Source organism: Lissotriton vulgaris, chromosome 7 (genome assembly GCF_964263255.1).
Source record: "Lissotriton vulgaris chromosome 7, aLisVul1.2, whole genome shotgun sequence".
NCBI lineage: Eukaryota > Metazoa > Chordata > Amphibia > Caudata > Salamandridae > Lissotriton > Lissotriton vulgaris.
In genome coordinates this window covers 620,299,754-620,315,189 of record NC_141695.1, presented here as the reverse complement: position 1 = coordinate 620,315,189, position 15,436 = coordinate 620,299,754, and positions in this window count along the sequence as shown.

Below are 15,436 nucleotides of genomic sequence, written 5' to 3'. Positions count from 1 at the left end.
TACAGCAGTTCAAAGGGGCTGAACCCTAGGGACTTCTGTGGTACCTCGCGATATGCAAAAAGCAGGCATGGCAAGAGGACGTCCCACTTACGCCTCATCGGACCTTCCAGGCCCATGATCATGCCTTTCAGGGTTCGGTTGAATCTCTCAACCAACCCGTTACCTTGGGGATGGTAAGGCGTGGTGAACTTATACGTTACGCCACACTCTTGCCAAAGGGACTTCATATACTTCGATATGAAATTGGTCCCCCTGTCGCTCACCACCTCTAGAGGGAATCCTACTCGTGAGAAAATTCCCATCAGTGCACGCCCCACCACGGGAGCCGTCACTGTCCTCAGAGGGATGGCTTCAGGGTACCGGGTGGCATGGTCCACCAAGACCAGGATGAACCTGTTGCCCATGGCTGTCTTGGGGTCCAGAGGCCCAACGATGTCAATACCCACTCGCTGGAATGGCGTACCGACCACAGGGAAGGGTTGGAGGGGAGCCTTGTTCTTCCCTCCCGTCTTCCCACTTGCCTGGCAAGTTGGACAGGTTCTGCAATAAGCATCTGAGCTCTTATGCATTTGGGGCCAGTAAAAGTGGGTGACAAGCCTGTCATAGGTCTTGTCCATCCCCAAATGTCCTGCTAAAGGCACATCATGAGCCAGACCCAGTAGGAAGGCTCTGAACTTCTGGGGTACCACCAGCACACGGGCTGACCCAGGTTCAGCAGCCTTAGGCTCCGAATACAGGAGGTCGTTCTCCCAGTACACGTAATGTGTTTTGGCCTGAACACCATTGGCCTGGTCTGCAGCCTGCTGCCGCATACCCACGAGAGAAGGGCATTCTTTCTGCTCCCTGCAGAATTCCTCCCTGGAGGGTCCTCCTTCTTGCTGCCAATGGGTCAGCTCAGGCAGGTCCCCCAGTTCGGCGATCTGTTCCCCTGTAGGCTCCAGGGCATCCCCCTCAAGGTCTGCCTCCTCCTGGACCGCAGGAACTTCAGGGGCCGGTTTCCCGCGCCCCCTGCGCCTCCTCCCTAAGGCCGGTTCCTGGGCCTCTCCTTCAGGCCCCAGGACCTCTCGATCACCCCTACTGGCTGCCATCGACCGGGTGGTCACGCACGCCCAGTCAGGCAGACCCACCATCCGCAGGTGAGTCGTCTTCTCCACCTTCTCCCAAGGGGAGTGCTCCAAGTCGTTCCCTAGCAAACAGTCAACAGGCATGGTTTTTCTCACACAGACCTGCAGAGTACCAGAGACCCCCCCCCACTCGAAGGGAACTTGAGCCATCGGACACTGACTCTCAGAGTTATCAGCGTTGATAACCCTACAGTAGGCATGGGGTACAGCCTGCTCCTGAGACACCAGGTGCTGCCTCACTGCAGTCACACTGGCTCCTGTGTCTCTAAGAGCCTCGGCTTCCTTACCATTGATGATCACCACCTGCCCATATTTTTTAGTGTTAGAGGGCAGGTAGTTCGTAGGGATCATCTCGCTGTCTCCTAACGAGACCAGGGTCATGTGAACGGGATCTCCACCCCCCGGGACCATCATTTCTTCTCCCAGGTGAACGCTAGTCACTTGTCGGGGCGGAGCACCAGTGGGTGCAGGTTTTCCAAATAGGCGACACTTGGGGTCACTGGATATGTGCCCAGGCTCGCCACATTTGAAACAATTGAAGGGCCCCTTTGGAACAGGTTTACCTGTCGGGGCCCCATTCTGCTTCGGGGGTGGGGGAGGCTGAGAACCCTGCTGCGGATTCCCTTGGGAACTACTTTGGGGGCCTTTTTGGAACCCTTTCTGTTTTCCCCCCTTGTCCCCCCCACTCTTCTGCTGGGGACCCTGCCCACTCTTGGCGGAATCTCCCACGGGACCCTTGTGGACCCTGGTGCTGAGCCAGCGGTCCGCCTCCTCAGCAAGCTTCCTCGGGTTGGACAGCTTGCTATCGATCAGGTGTTGGCGTAACTCAGGAAAACAGTGATCAGACAAGTGCTCCCATGCAATTAAATCAAAGAGACCTTGAAAATCATTAACTTTGTTACCTTTCACCCAACCATCCAGCGCTCTGCAAAAGTAAGTCACATACTCCACATACGTATTCCCAGGCCGCTTAGTACATCCCCTAAACTTCTGTCTATACATTTCAGGGGTAAGCCCGTACCTGTTCAATAAAGCTTCTTTCATGTGGGCATAGGATCTCTGATTCGCAACGGGCAAATCTAGCAAGGTATCTCTCCCTTCGCTAAGGAACCTTCCCCACAACCCCGCTCCCCAATCCTTGTCAGGGACCCGGTGGGAGGACATGGCTACCTCGTATGCCCTAAACCACTGTCCTATGTCATCCCCCTTAAAGAACTCCTTAACTACGTCCTTCGGGATGTGCACTCTTGACTCTACCTGCACTGGCGACGTGCTGCCACCAGAGGGAGGACGATCCAAGTCTCTCTCCTTGAGACTTATCTCCCTCATTTTTACTTCATAATCCATCTGGTGCTTTCGCTCTTCCAGCGCCATTCTTTTCGTTTCAAGCTCCAGTTGGATTTTCAATTCTGCCAGCTTTCTCTCGTGATTCCGGGTTTCCTTCCTGTCCGCCAGCTCCTCTGGCGACAGGCCTTTCCCAAAGCTGTGCTCGCTGTCTTGCCTCTCGAGATCGATCAGATCCCCAAGCGCATTCTGCTCCTCCGTTGCATTCTGCTCGGCGAGGACGTCTTGCTCTTCCGGGGTCTTTCGGGACTCTATCCAGGCTTTCAGGGCCTTGGAGAGCTGCGTCTTGTTTTTGCAGCCAGCGTGCGGGACCTTGAGTTTCTTGCAAAAGAATTTCAGTTCGTCCCTGGAATATTTATCCACTTTGGTGGGGTCCCACTCTACCTCCAACACCTCGGAGGTCGTGGACTCTGCTCCATCCAGGCTCTTTGTGCCCGGCATGGCTTCCGCACTCGGAATCTTCTTTCGGCAAAATTCAAAAAGCAAAGTCTGTGGCTAAGTAACTGGACCGTAATCCCTGTGTAGTGGTCAGAAGCTCAGGTATAGATATCGCAAGTGTAAATTCGAAAATCCTCACCGCTGCGTCCAATGTAGGAAGGGGGAGGCTCTAGTTGGCGCAGTGCAACACTAGCGACAAGCAGGGACTCTCTCTTCCTCGTCAGGGCTGAGGGTTACCTTCCAGACAACCTCTGCTTACCCTCTAGGTAGTGTGGCTTAAGCAGTCGTAGGCTAATCTTTGGGGCACATAGGGTTAAACACTTGCAATAGTACACCTTTACAACCAACCCACCACACAACGAGACCAGACTGTATTCTGTAAAAATATATATCTTTATATAGATTTTAAGCAGGCTTGTGAATACAGTCAACGTATTTTATGATAACGGTTGCAAGTTTACTTAGTTCAGGTTACCACAGTTCTTATGCAGTTCTCTTGAGGCCCGTAGGCCGGTGTTAACCAAAGTTCTTGTGGAGCCGGCGGCTTCCAGGGGATCTGTCCCACGTCGCGTTGCCTTCCCGGGGTCGCTGATCGTTGCGGCTCTTCAGCCGAGCAGGTCACTGGTCATCCGGGGCAGCGGTGTTCTGTGGCGGCAGGGTCCTCTCCTTGTCGTCCGCTCCGACCCTGGCGGCGGCGGCTGTGCGGCGGTGGCAAGTGGCAGTACGGTCCCCAAGTGCAGGACGTACCCAGCCAAGTGCCGGTGCAGCTGTGGACTCACAGCTGGGCTGTTGGGCAGGCTACCGACCTTGCGGATTCTCACAGGGCAACTGTCCGTTTTTGCAGGTGAGTGGCTGCTCGTTATGCAGTCACCTCGAGAGCTTGGACCGGACGGGTCCTCCTTTGCTTTGCTCTCGGGCTCCCGGTGCAGTTGCGGTCACGGTGTTCGGGCCAGCGGCGGCTGGTCCTTACTTTGCTCTCGCTGTTGCTTTGGGCCCCGGTCACGGTGGTCAGGTGGATGTCGTTGCCTTGGAGGAGATTCCTCCGTCGGTACTGCGGCGATGGTCAGCACCCGCAGTCGCTTTCTTCCAAGGGGGTAGCGTCCACTGGTCCTGGGACGCTGGTCAGGGGGCAAGTTCAGTTGCAAGCCCTTGGAGATCTTTTTAGCAGAGTTTGGCACAAGTAGAGCAAAAGTCTTTTCGTAGTCTTTTCTTCTTCCTCTCCTTCAGCAGCAAGGCACCAGACACAGGCAAGAGTCAGCACCCTTCCTTGTCTCTCACGGTCCTTCTCGTAGGGCAGAGTCCTTCTGTGGCCCAAACCGGATCTAATTTTCAAGGAGCAGGGCTCCTTCTTTTATAGGCCAATTCTTTTGTTCTCGCAGGCCAGGGGGGCCTTTGCATAGCCACTCTCAGTTCTGGAGTACCCCGGCGGGTGTACTCCGGCTTCTGCTTTCAGTGTGAGGGGCAGGCGCATCAGACGCCCCACAGGAGGTGGAGCCAGCATTGTCCGGACAGGGGTGGCCAGAGTACCTTGTTGATGGGGGCTTCGCCCTTCCTGGGCCAGGTGCCGGCAGAGTCATCCGCCGCTCCCCAGGAGGGTGGAGCCAGCATTGTGGTGGCCGAGCACAGTGACAGTTCGAGTCAAGAGGCACTCCTACCTCCCACTAAGGTGTAATCTGCGCATTCACCACCTGTCATCCCTCCAGCCCTGTCACTCACACATCCCAGACAGTCAGATACACATACCAGCAGAGGCGGACTGAAATGGTTAGGCAAGCAAATGCTGACTTTCTAAAAGTAGCATTTGCAAACCCAGGATATTAAAATAAACTTGACTACAAGAAATATCTTATCATCCTGAGTTCAGGCATACTAAACATGACTCGCTACCATGCTCCTTGAGCCTGCGGGGATTATAGGGTGTAATAATCCTCGCAGCTCAGTCTGGCCTAATGGAGCAGGTAGCCTTCAATAGTGAAATACGGTCTTCGTTGTAAGTCACTACTAGGACATGCCACGCTCATCAGGCTTGTCCTACCTTGCACCTACAACGCACCCTGCCCGCAGGCCTACCATAGGGGTGACTAATATGTAGTCAAGGGAAGGGTCGGTGCTGGCAAGTGGGGACACTTGCCCAGCTAGCGTGACAGTACGAGACCGCACGCGGGTTCTGCGGTCGCAGTTCCCAGACACATCTTTACGGCTGCTTCGGTGGGTGGCGCAACCAGCGCTGCAGGCCCACCAGCAGTATTGGCATCTACAAGCCCCGGCACTCTCACGTGCACTTTACTAGGGACTAACAGTAAATCCAAACAACCAATCATGGATACCAATCGCATGTACAATTTTACAGTAGGGAGCACTTGCACTGCGGCACGGATCAGCCGTGGCGCAGTGCCCTGAGTATCGGAAAACCAGCAAACATCGGAGGCACATCAGCAGAAAGTGGAAGGGAGACTCACGCCAAGGTGCCAGGTCTAACAGACATGGTGTGCAAAATAACAATGAATTGGGATGTAGCCCCCAGTAACTAATTACCAGTGACTGAAATTAATTCAAGCGTACCTTCCATCACTTTTTGTATACTTTGGTGTGTCACTCTATTTAAGCCCTTCATTCTAGAGCATTGTTCATTTGTTCTCTGCTCAGTTCCATTTGTTTTCCAAGCTCTGGTGTCTGTTGTTTCGTTCACTCAAATCCCTCCATTGTTCTAGGTCTTCGTTGCTGTCTTCTTGGTAAACCTTTATAATTCCTGTTTTAGGGTGTCTTGTTTGAGCTGTCTCTACTCTGGTCGTATCACAGTCTTCGTTGCACCCTGTATGCTCGAGGAGGACAAGCAATGTTCGAGCAGAGTGTCAGGCTCTGGCTTGACCCTTGTCCCATGGGACGATGAGTCAAAATAGAGCAGATCCAACCATCCCAGGTACTGCTGCTTCCCTTTCTTCTGCTGTTATAAGAGACAAAAAACACTAGACACATGACAGCTGATTGCACTAAGTCTAAAAGGTGCTGTTCTGCTTCCTGTGTACCTCACTGAGGACCTGCATGTTGTCCAAAGACTTCTTTGTGTTCCTCGTTGTAATTGTCATTGAGGTGAGGACACTCCTTTACTTGTTGCTAAATCTGAGCAGAGGAGTGATATTAACCTTCGTATATTCTCCTGCCTTTCCCGATACTTAACTTTGTGTTTTCTCAAGAAAGACATTTGTACATAAAATTGTGTCGGATCGAATTAATGTTTTACTCTATTGAATACAGTGTATTAATTTTCCTCATCAAATAATTTACCAAGGACATTGCTCTTTGATGGTGAAAGGGAAGCGGGGAGACATTCATTCAGTTTTGCAACTGCACAACCTCTAACCCAGAAACTCAGGTTTAAAACCCAGCTTCCCCATTTCAACCACACTTTGACATCCCATGCAGATGACTTTACTTCATTGTGCCTCATTTTGACTGTCTAAAATGAGGTTGTCTTGTAAAACTTCCGTATATAAAAATACAGAGCCTCATTTACAAGCCAATTTTTTTGACGCACTGGCAGCGTAGTGGGCTTGCCCAAATTTACAAGGCCAAGTAAAGTCACCCTGCGTGACCTTTCATGATCTTGTAAATATCGGCCCCTTTTACCCATTACTGTGCGTGAAAGGGGTATCCATGGGTGTTGCTGTGGGTGTTCCCACACAACATCCATGGAACCTGACAATGTTTTGTAAAGCTGGGAATGTGTCAGAATCCGAGGAGAAATACTTGTATTACTCCTAGTTTTTAGGTCGAGCCTAGCGCAGCGCGCATCCGCTGCTCTAGAGAGGGCCTCATGGAATCACTCCAGACTTTCAGTAAACTCGTGGGTGTGGATTAGATTTTCCACACTTTGTATTGGCCTTTGTGTGTGGCTTTCAAAAATAAACGCACACAATTGGCCAAAGGCGGGTGCATGCCCCACCTTTTTCAGTAAATTTTACTCCCACGGCCTCCAGCTTGTGGGAGCGAGCAGCGGAGTGCAGGGTGCCATCTGTTGTGGATCATGTTTCCAATTAGTGCAGTCGCTTTCACTTTTGCGGCCGTGTGGCCGCCCTTGTTTTAAAAGACTTCTCCTGCCTGAAGTTACAAGCAGAACATGCTCTCCCATAAATGTTTTTTTTTTTAAAGCGAACCCGGCCAGCAGCAGCAAGTTTGTTTATTTTAAATTACCCTTCTCCCTTCATCAGAAACATTTGTCAAGCTAATTTAGCATCAGGATTTAAATGCGGCATGCAGCTGAGTCCAAAGTGGGGGCGGCAACTTGGAGCATAACAGCTGGGGGCATTCACAGAGGCGACAGATAAGGCAAGGGGGCCCCATGCATGGACCCTCTTGCAAGCAGCATGTCTGACAACATGGAGAAAGGTACTTTTTCAATCTTCCCACTCCTCTCCCCTTCTATGCAAGTGTTGGACTTGGCCCTTTTTTTGGCTAAAGTTCCTTAAACTTTTTGCCTTCCTCCTAGACTTTTTCTGACATAATGTTGCTAACTTAGATGCTTTGGGCACTTTGCCACTGCTGATCAGTGTCAAAGTGCAAGTGCTCCCTGTATAATTTGTTATGGTAATTTGTCGTCCACAATTGGTATGTTTGTTTTACCAGTAAAGTCCCTAGTAAAGTGCACTATGTGTGCCAGGGCTGGTAATGCAAATGCTACTGGTGGGCCTGCAGCACTTATTGTGTCACCCACACAATAGCCCTAAAGAGAGATCTCAGGCCTGCCATTGCAGTGCCTGCTTGCAGTTTGCTAACTGCCTTATAGTCCTGGCAAGTGCACTCACTTACCAGGCCTTACCTTCCCTTTTTATGCACACAAGACACCCCTATAGTACGCCCAAGGTACCCCCCTGGGCCGGGTGCAGTGTATGTGAAAGGTAGGACATGTACTGAGGTGTGTACCATGTTTTGACGGTGAAAGGCTTCCAAATTCGTTTTTCACTGTTACAAGGCCATCTTGTCCATAGGACAGAATGGGGAATACTGTGTCCTATGGTTCCAGCATATCTTCCCATAGGCATAAGATGGAGAGATGGAGTTTAGTGTGCCTGAACTCAGAATTAGATAACACATCTTTTTGTGAAGATGGTTTTTAAATTGTGTGCTTAGAAACCACGTTTTTAAAAGTGGCTGGTTTCTTGTCTTGAACCATCTTGTGTGCCTCTGTCTGGTTTATATTGCCTGCCTGGGTTTAGATGTGACAGGGTTTGGGAAGTGTCCTGACCCCTGGGAGGAGAAGATGAGAAAGCAACAGCCTGGCCCTACATTTGATGTAGGGAGGAGGAGTAGCCCACTGGATGTGAAGAGGGCTGTGTTGCTGCCACAACAGGATGGCTCTACCTCCTGCTGAGCGTCTGGGCCCCAGACCCCCACTATCAAAGGAAGAAGGTGTGCCCTGGCAGGAAGGCACCCAGAACTGGTTTGGACTGGGCTCAGAGCCCCCAGAACACAAAGACTTCAAAGGCATTTAGGGATATAAAGGTAAGAGCTGAAATCCTTGAACTTAAGACTGCAATCCATACTGTAAAAGGATTGAACCTACTTTGTGAATAAGAGGTACAGCTGAAGAGACTGAAGAAAAGGACTGCCCTTGCTGTGTGTTCTGGGGCTGGCCTGCAGTTTGCTCATTTGACTAAGGAGAGGACAAGGGACTTTGCTGTATCCCCTGCTTGTGAGGACTTTGCTGTGTCCTGAAGTAGAGTGTCTCCAAGGGCCCTAGGAGAGCTGGTCCCCGGTTGTGGATACTCATGAACACAAAAGTTTCCAACTGGGTCTCCGCGGCGCGATGTGTGTGTTGCTCCTGTACGCCTGAGACTGCTGTGTGTTCTGTGATACTGTTTACGAGGTGACCTTTGATCGCATTGCCCCTGCAGTGTGAAACATCGTCTACAGTGCTGCCTTGCTAATGTGGCCCAAGCCGTCATCGTACCTGAGGCTGTGAGTAAAGATCACCGCCGCCGGCCCGAGCCGCAATGTGCCAAAGGACTGTTTGAAACTAAGACCTGTGTCTCAGCGAATCTGTGTGCGTGGTGCTCTTGCATGCCTAAGACTGCTGTGTGGTCCGTGGTACTGTTCACGAGGTGCCCATGATCGCATTGCCCCGCAGCGTGAAACATCGTCCACGCTGCTGAATTGTTGTTTGTGGCCCGAGCCGTCATTGTAACTGAGGCTGCCAGTCAAGATCACCGCTGCCTCCCGAGCCTCAAGGTGCTAACAGGGTACTTGGAATTGAGGACTGTGTCTCAGCTATGCTGTTTTTGTGGTGCTCTTGCACACCTGAGACTGCCATGTGGTCCGTAGTACTGTTTACGAGGTGCCCCGGGATCGCATTGCCCCCGCAGCTTAAAACATCGTCCATGCTGCTGCTTGCTGCTTGTGGCCTGAGCCAATGTCGTAACTGAGGCCATGAGTGAGGATTACCGCCGCCGGCCCAAGCCGCAATGTGCTAAAAGGATTGTCTGGAGCTAAGGAAGCTACAAGGTGAAAGGGATCGTGATCGTTGTTCGTCGAAAAGAATCTGCCCAAGATTATCAGCGATGGAGAAGGCAGCGTCGTAACCTGTCCGGCTACAGCACTGCCTAGCAACAGAGCCGAAACGAGATCGCTATCGCCCAGCAGGATGTCTGACGAGCGGGGAGCGAGAGAGCAAGGCAGCGCACCCCCCCTGGTAAGGTTTAAACTCAGGTTTTAAGCTGCAAGCGTGTTTGGCCTGGGGAGGCGTGCAGGAGGAGTACAGGAGTGCTCTGAGCTCTCTCCCTCTGCACCGAGTTAGATGCGCTGAGTCTCCGAGCGGCCCGGGCCGCCCCTGTAAGTCTATGACCATTGTCTCTGCTGTTGGAGCCTAGTGGAGGCCCAAGTTGACAACGCAGATTGCATTACGAAACACATTATTATTGCATTACGAACTGCCTGATTCTTGCATCACGAATTGCATTATTATTGCATTACGAACTGCCTGATTCTTGCATCACGAACCGCATTGTTATTGCATTACGAACTGTCTGATTATTGCATTAAGGACTGTCCTATTATTACATGACGAACTGCATAGCATTACATTAGGATTGCAATGGAGATCGTAAATTGCTCATTATTACCGCAAGAACCTACAAGTGATTGCTGGCCTAGTATATGTTGGTTTTCTATCGTCTGGTCTCATTGTATTCATTTTTATAGAGTTATTGTTATTTTTATGAAACCAGTGTGGTGTCCATTTGTGGTGTTATCACTGTGTTACTGGGAGTGTGGTTGCAACTACTTTACACATTGCCTTGGAGATAAGCCTGGCTGCCCATGCCAAGCTACCAGGGGGTGAGCAGGGGTTATCTAAAGGTGTGTCGCTCCTTACCCTGACTAGTAGCAAGGGTCCCTATTTGGACTAAGGTATCTACCTCAGCACACTAGAGACCTCCAGTTTTAACATTATGTGTGCGCGATTTCTGCTGGAATCTTCATCATGTATAATTTAAAATTCTTTTATCTTTCTAACTCCCTTAAAGAGCTGATCGTTCTGACCTGGAATTCCGGGGTGCTGTCTCACCTCTTCCAATCACCGTGCCATCCCTCCTGCTGATTTCATTTCTGTAAATTTAGCTGTAACAAGTTGAAGCCAGCCAGCAGTGCCGATAGTTTAAATAAATGTTTGTGATCTGAACTTGTGCCTTACTTTAAGTGCTGCTTCGGCTGTGTTTCCCAGGAGCAACGTGTTAAAGCTGTGCTTTTAGCGTTTTTTAAAAAGGCTGATTTACTAGAGATAGTGGTATAACATGCAAAGCAAAGGCTTCTTCTGTTCTCTCTCCACCCTCTCCCTTCGTGGAGTTACTTGATTGCATCTCTTGAGAAACTATTGACCCTAACAGAAATAAAAACAGCCTCCTTTTAAAAGGAAACGCAGCTGCTGCTGCTACACCAAAAAACACGCCAGGATGCCTGATATTTAGTCTTTGCACTGTACATTTCATTCATTCATTCATTCTAAACTTTATTTCGGTTTGTTTATGAACCATAAAAGTACAACAAAAAAAAAACACATTTTAAGCAATGAAATAATACACGTTACATCCCAGTTCATATACATAGTCCACAAGTTTCCATTTGGTGGCGAAGTCCCGTTAAGATATTTAAGACAATAAGTTATATATTAACAGATTAAAAAGTTAAAATACAGTAGAAACCCAAAGTTTTCCTGGGAGAGTTATCTAACAACAAACCAGGAAGCTTTGTTACTTCCGAAACATTCTCCGTCTTGTTAACCACATAGAAAACAGGAACTTAGCAATGGCTGTAACTATTAGTGCATTAGTATCGGATTTTAAAATTCTAAAAAACTCTAGATAATTCCTAACTCCCAGGTTCACACATAGCTGTATAATCCATTTCTTTCTACTGTTGCAGTAGGCAGGACAGAACAAGATTACATGCATTAAGGTCTCGTTAGCGTTTTCGCATCCTGGGCAGGGGCGAGCTGGACCCTCTTTCCATTTGTCTGTGTATGAGTGCAGAGGCAGTGTGCCGTATCTAAACTGTAGATACAGCTTCTTTGCTAGAACCGGTTCAATCATATCTAATTCCTTCTCAAAGCTGTAAACGTTCTTAAGATCTAAGAAACTATTGGTGAGATTGGAGGGCCTGGCTGATTGGAGAGCTTCCTGTAGATTATGGTGTTTTATGGTCTCAGCCAGGGTTTGTCTCGAGGTAGCTTGGTATGCGGCCTCCGGATTGGACCACAGGTTTTCCATGCCAATCCTGATCGCCTGCCCCTTATGAATGATAGCCACTGTATCCTGCCTACACCCTGACAGGCCATCACGGTCTTCAGTTCTTCTCTATAGCTCTCAAGCTCCGGGACACTCCACAATCTTCGCCAATAGAGAAGTGGGCGAGAGGCAATTGCTTCTGCAGTTGGCCTCAGGTTTAGATCCAGCCTTAGTGGAATTAGCGGTGTGCTTTTTGGTAGAGAAAGCAACTGTCTAATAAAGGTATTCTCAGTAACACCGATCTCAATTGCTGGTCGGTGCCCCCAGAGTTCCGCCCCGTAGAGAGTGGAAGATCTGGCTTGAACTTTATATATTTCTAGCGGTGCACTCACTAGTTTATGCACGCAAGTTTTCTGCACTCTTAAGATTCCCCCCGCGGACTGTGAAAGCCCTAAATTAGCCTTAGACATTTGGGTGTCCCACCCCATTTTGTCGTTCAGCTTCAAACCTAGGTAGACAAAGTTATTTACCCTTTCCAGGGGTCGTCCATCCATTTTCGGGTGAGGACAATTGATTGTGCTGGTGTTAAACACCATGTACTTTGTTTTATCTATGTTAATCACCAGATTCCTTTTCTTACAGAATTCGGTAAATTGGTCTAACACCCGCTGCATCCCCATTGGTGTTTTTGAAAGCAGCAGGGTGTCGTCCGCAAACATTAGTACAGGGAATTTACCGCCAGCTAGATTGGGGGCATCAATATTTTTTGCGCTGGTCAAATCATCTATAAGGCCATTTAAAAAGAGGGAAAATAGAGTGGGGGCAAGTACACACCCCTGCCTGACTCCCTTCTCGATTGGGAATGCTCTAGTCAGCTGACCAGATTTACCAAAGCGTACCTTCGCAAAGGTTCCTTCATGGAGTCTTTTAAATTGATGGCACAGGTAAGGAGGAATCCCCATATTAGTTAGTATGCTCCACAGTTGGTTCCTATCCACCATATCAAAGGCGGATTTGAGGTCCACAAACGTTAGGTACAGGCTGCCCCCATCCAGGACCACATGCTTCCAGTAAAGTACCTGGAGCCGTAGTAGTTAGTCAATGGTCGATGTTTTGGCTCTGAACCCTGCTTGCAGGTGGGAGAGAATATTGTTCTCTATAATCCAATCCTGCAGGCGTTGTAAAAGGAGTCTGGCATAGATTTTTTGTGTGACATCAATAAGGCTAATTGGCCTATAATTTGATGGTACCAGCGGAGAGCCCTTTTTATAAACCGGAATGATTTCGGCCCCCAGCCAGGTGCTAGGGAGTTCTTGTCCGTCCAAAATGGCGTTAAATAGGACAGTCAAGTAAGGGACCCATATCTTCAGCTCATCTCTGTAGAGATCACCAGGAATCCTATCCAACCCCAGGGCCTTATTAGGTTTCAGTGCTAGTACCGCTAGTGTCACTTCCGACAAAGTAAATAGAGGAGGGTGCCAGCTTGGATCCAACCTCAGGGGAAAACTTGGTAAGTCAATAGTTAGGCAAGCGGGACTAGAATAAAGATCTCTAAAGTAAGCACACCAAGCTTCCTCAGCGATGTTAGGGTCGATCTTAGACTTGCCCTCTACATTCCCAGTGTGAACCAGATTCCAAAAGGATCGAGCATCTTTCGCAATGAATGCCTGTTTGATCGCATGCCATCTCTCAGTTTCCCATTCGGATTTTGCATGGAACAGGAGATCCTTATAAGCCTTTCTTGCAGTCATAATGGAAGTCCTACTGCCTGTTTTAGGAGCGGATACTAAAGTAGTTTTCGCCCTCCTACATGACTGGTTATACCAGGGATTAGAGTCCCGTGGCTGCCGTTGGCTCTGGTTGGAGGGTTTGTAGAAACTGCCCGCCAAGGCCGTCATTAATTCTTTATGGATTTCTAAAACTTTAGCACCTTCCGCAAAATTTGGGACACTCTCGTACAGTGCTGACAACCGCTCTAGCTGAGGAATTACACTTTTGTACATCAAAGCCAGATTTTCTGGTGAAGTCTTAATAGAGGCCCGGCGGATTCTTTTACCACCCTGTATAATCCTAATATTGCTAGAAACGGTGTCAACCTCTTGTTGCACCGCCTCAGGATGTGGCAGATCCAGCTCCACCACCAAAGGGTTATTTCATCAAAATGTTTAAATTAAATTAATTATTAAAAACTTGCATCTTTGTAATTCCATAAATAGCTGCTTGTACTAACCTGGAATTCCGGGCGCGGTCTCGCTTCTTATGATTGTCGGATTCCTTCTGCTTATTTTATTTGTTTAGACTTAGTTTTAACTAGTTGAAGCCATCATTGCTCAGAGTTTAAACACATTTTTGTGTTCTATAAAGTATATTAGCACAGCTATTTTGATATGCTTTAGTACTGCTTGCTTTTACCTAATGTTACACATATAGCACGCAGAGCACTCTTTGTGTTAACCACGCCGCATTCAGTGCATCTGTAAAACAAATCCAATATTTATATGATTTGGTACTGCTTCCCGTACTATGTAGAGTTAAACATAAAGCGCCCACATCAGTCTCCTTGTGTGAGAAATGCAGCACTTTCTGCACGCCATTTGTTAATCACAGCATGTTAAACATACAGCACACAGAGCATTGTCCTTGTGTCAGTTATGCTACGGGTTAGGGCCAGCCCCTCTGATTTACTTCCTTCTACTCAATGCAACTCTGCTTTACTCCCCTACACTCTGCTTTACACCCCAATACTCTGCTTTACTCCCCTCTGCTCTACTCCACTACCCTCTGCTTTACTCCACTCTGTTTTAATCTGCGTCACTCTGTTTTACTCCCTTCTGCTTTACTCCACTCCACTCTGCTCCCGTCCATTCAATGCAGCCCTACTTTATTCCACTCTGCTTTACTCCCCTACACTCTGCTTTACTCCCCTACACTCTGCTTTACTCCCCTACACTCTGCTCTACCCCACGCTGCTTTACTCCATGCCACTTTACTCCCCTCTGCTCTACTCCACTACACTCTGCTTTACTCCACTCTGTTTTACTCTTTGTCACTCTGCTTTACTCCCCTCTGCTCTACTCCACTACCTTCTGCTTTACTCCACTCCACTCTGCTTTGCTCCCCTCTATTCAATGCAGCTCTGCTTTATTCCACTCTGCTTTACTCCCCTACACCCTGCTTTACTCCCCTACACCCTGCTTTACTCCCCTACACTCTGCTTTACTCCCTACACTCTGCTTTACTCCCCTACACTCTGCTTTACCCCACACTGCTTTACTCCATGCCACTTTACTCCCCTCTGCTCTACTACACTACACTCTGCTTTACTCCACTCTGTTTTACTCTTTGTCACTCTGCTTTACTTCCCTCTGCTCTACTCCACTACCTTCTGCTTTACTCCACTCTGCTTTGCTCCCCTCTATTCAATGCAGCTCTGCTTTATTCCACTCTGCTTTACTCCCCTACACTCTGCTTTACTCCCCTACACCCTGTTTTACTCCCCTACACTCTGCTTTACCCCATGCTGCTTTACTCCATGCCACTTTACTTTCCTCTGCTCTACTACGCTACACTCTGCTTTACTCCACTCTGCTTTACTCCATGCCATTCTGTCTTACTCCTTGCCACTTTGCTTTACTCCCCTCAATACAGCTCTACTTTACTCCCCTACACTCTGCTGTACTCCACGCTGCTTTACTCCATACTACCATCTGCTTTACTCCACTCGGCTTTACTCCATGCCACTCTGCTTTACTCCACACCACTTTGATCAATGCAACTTTGCTTTACTCCACTTTGCTTTATTCTCCTACACTCTGC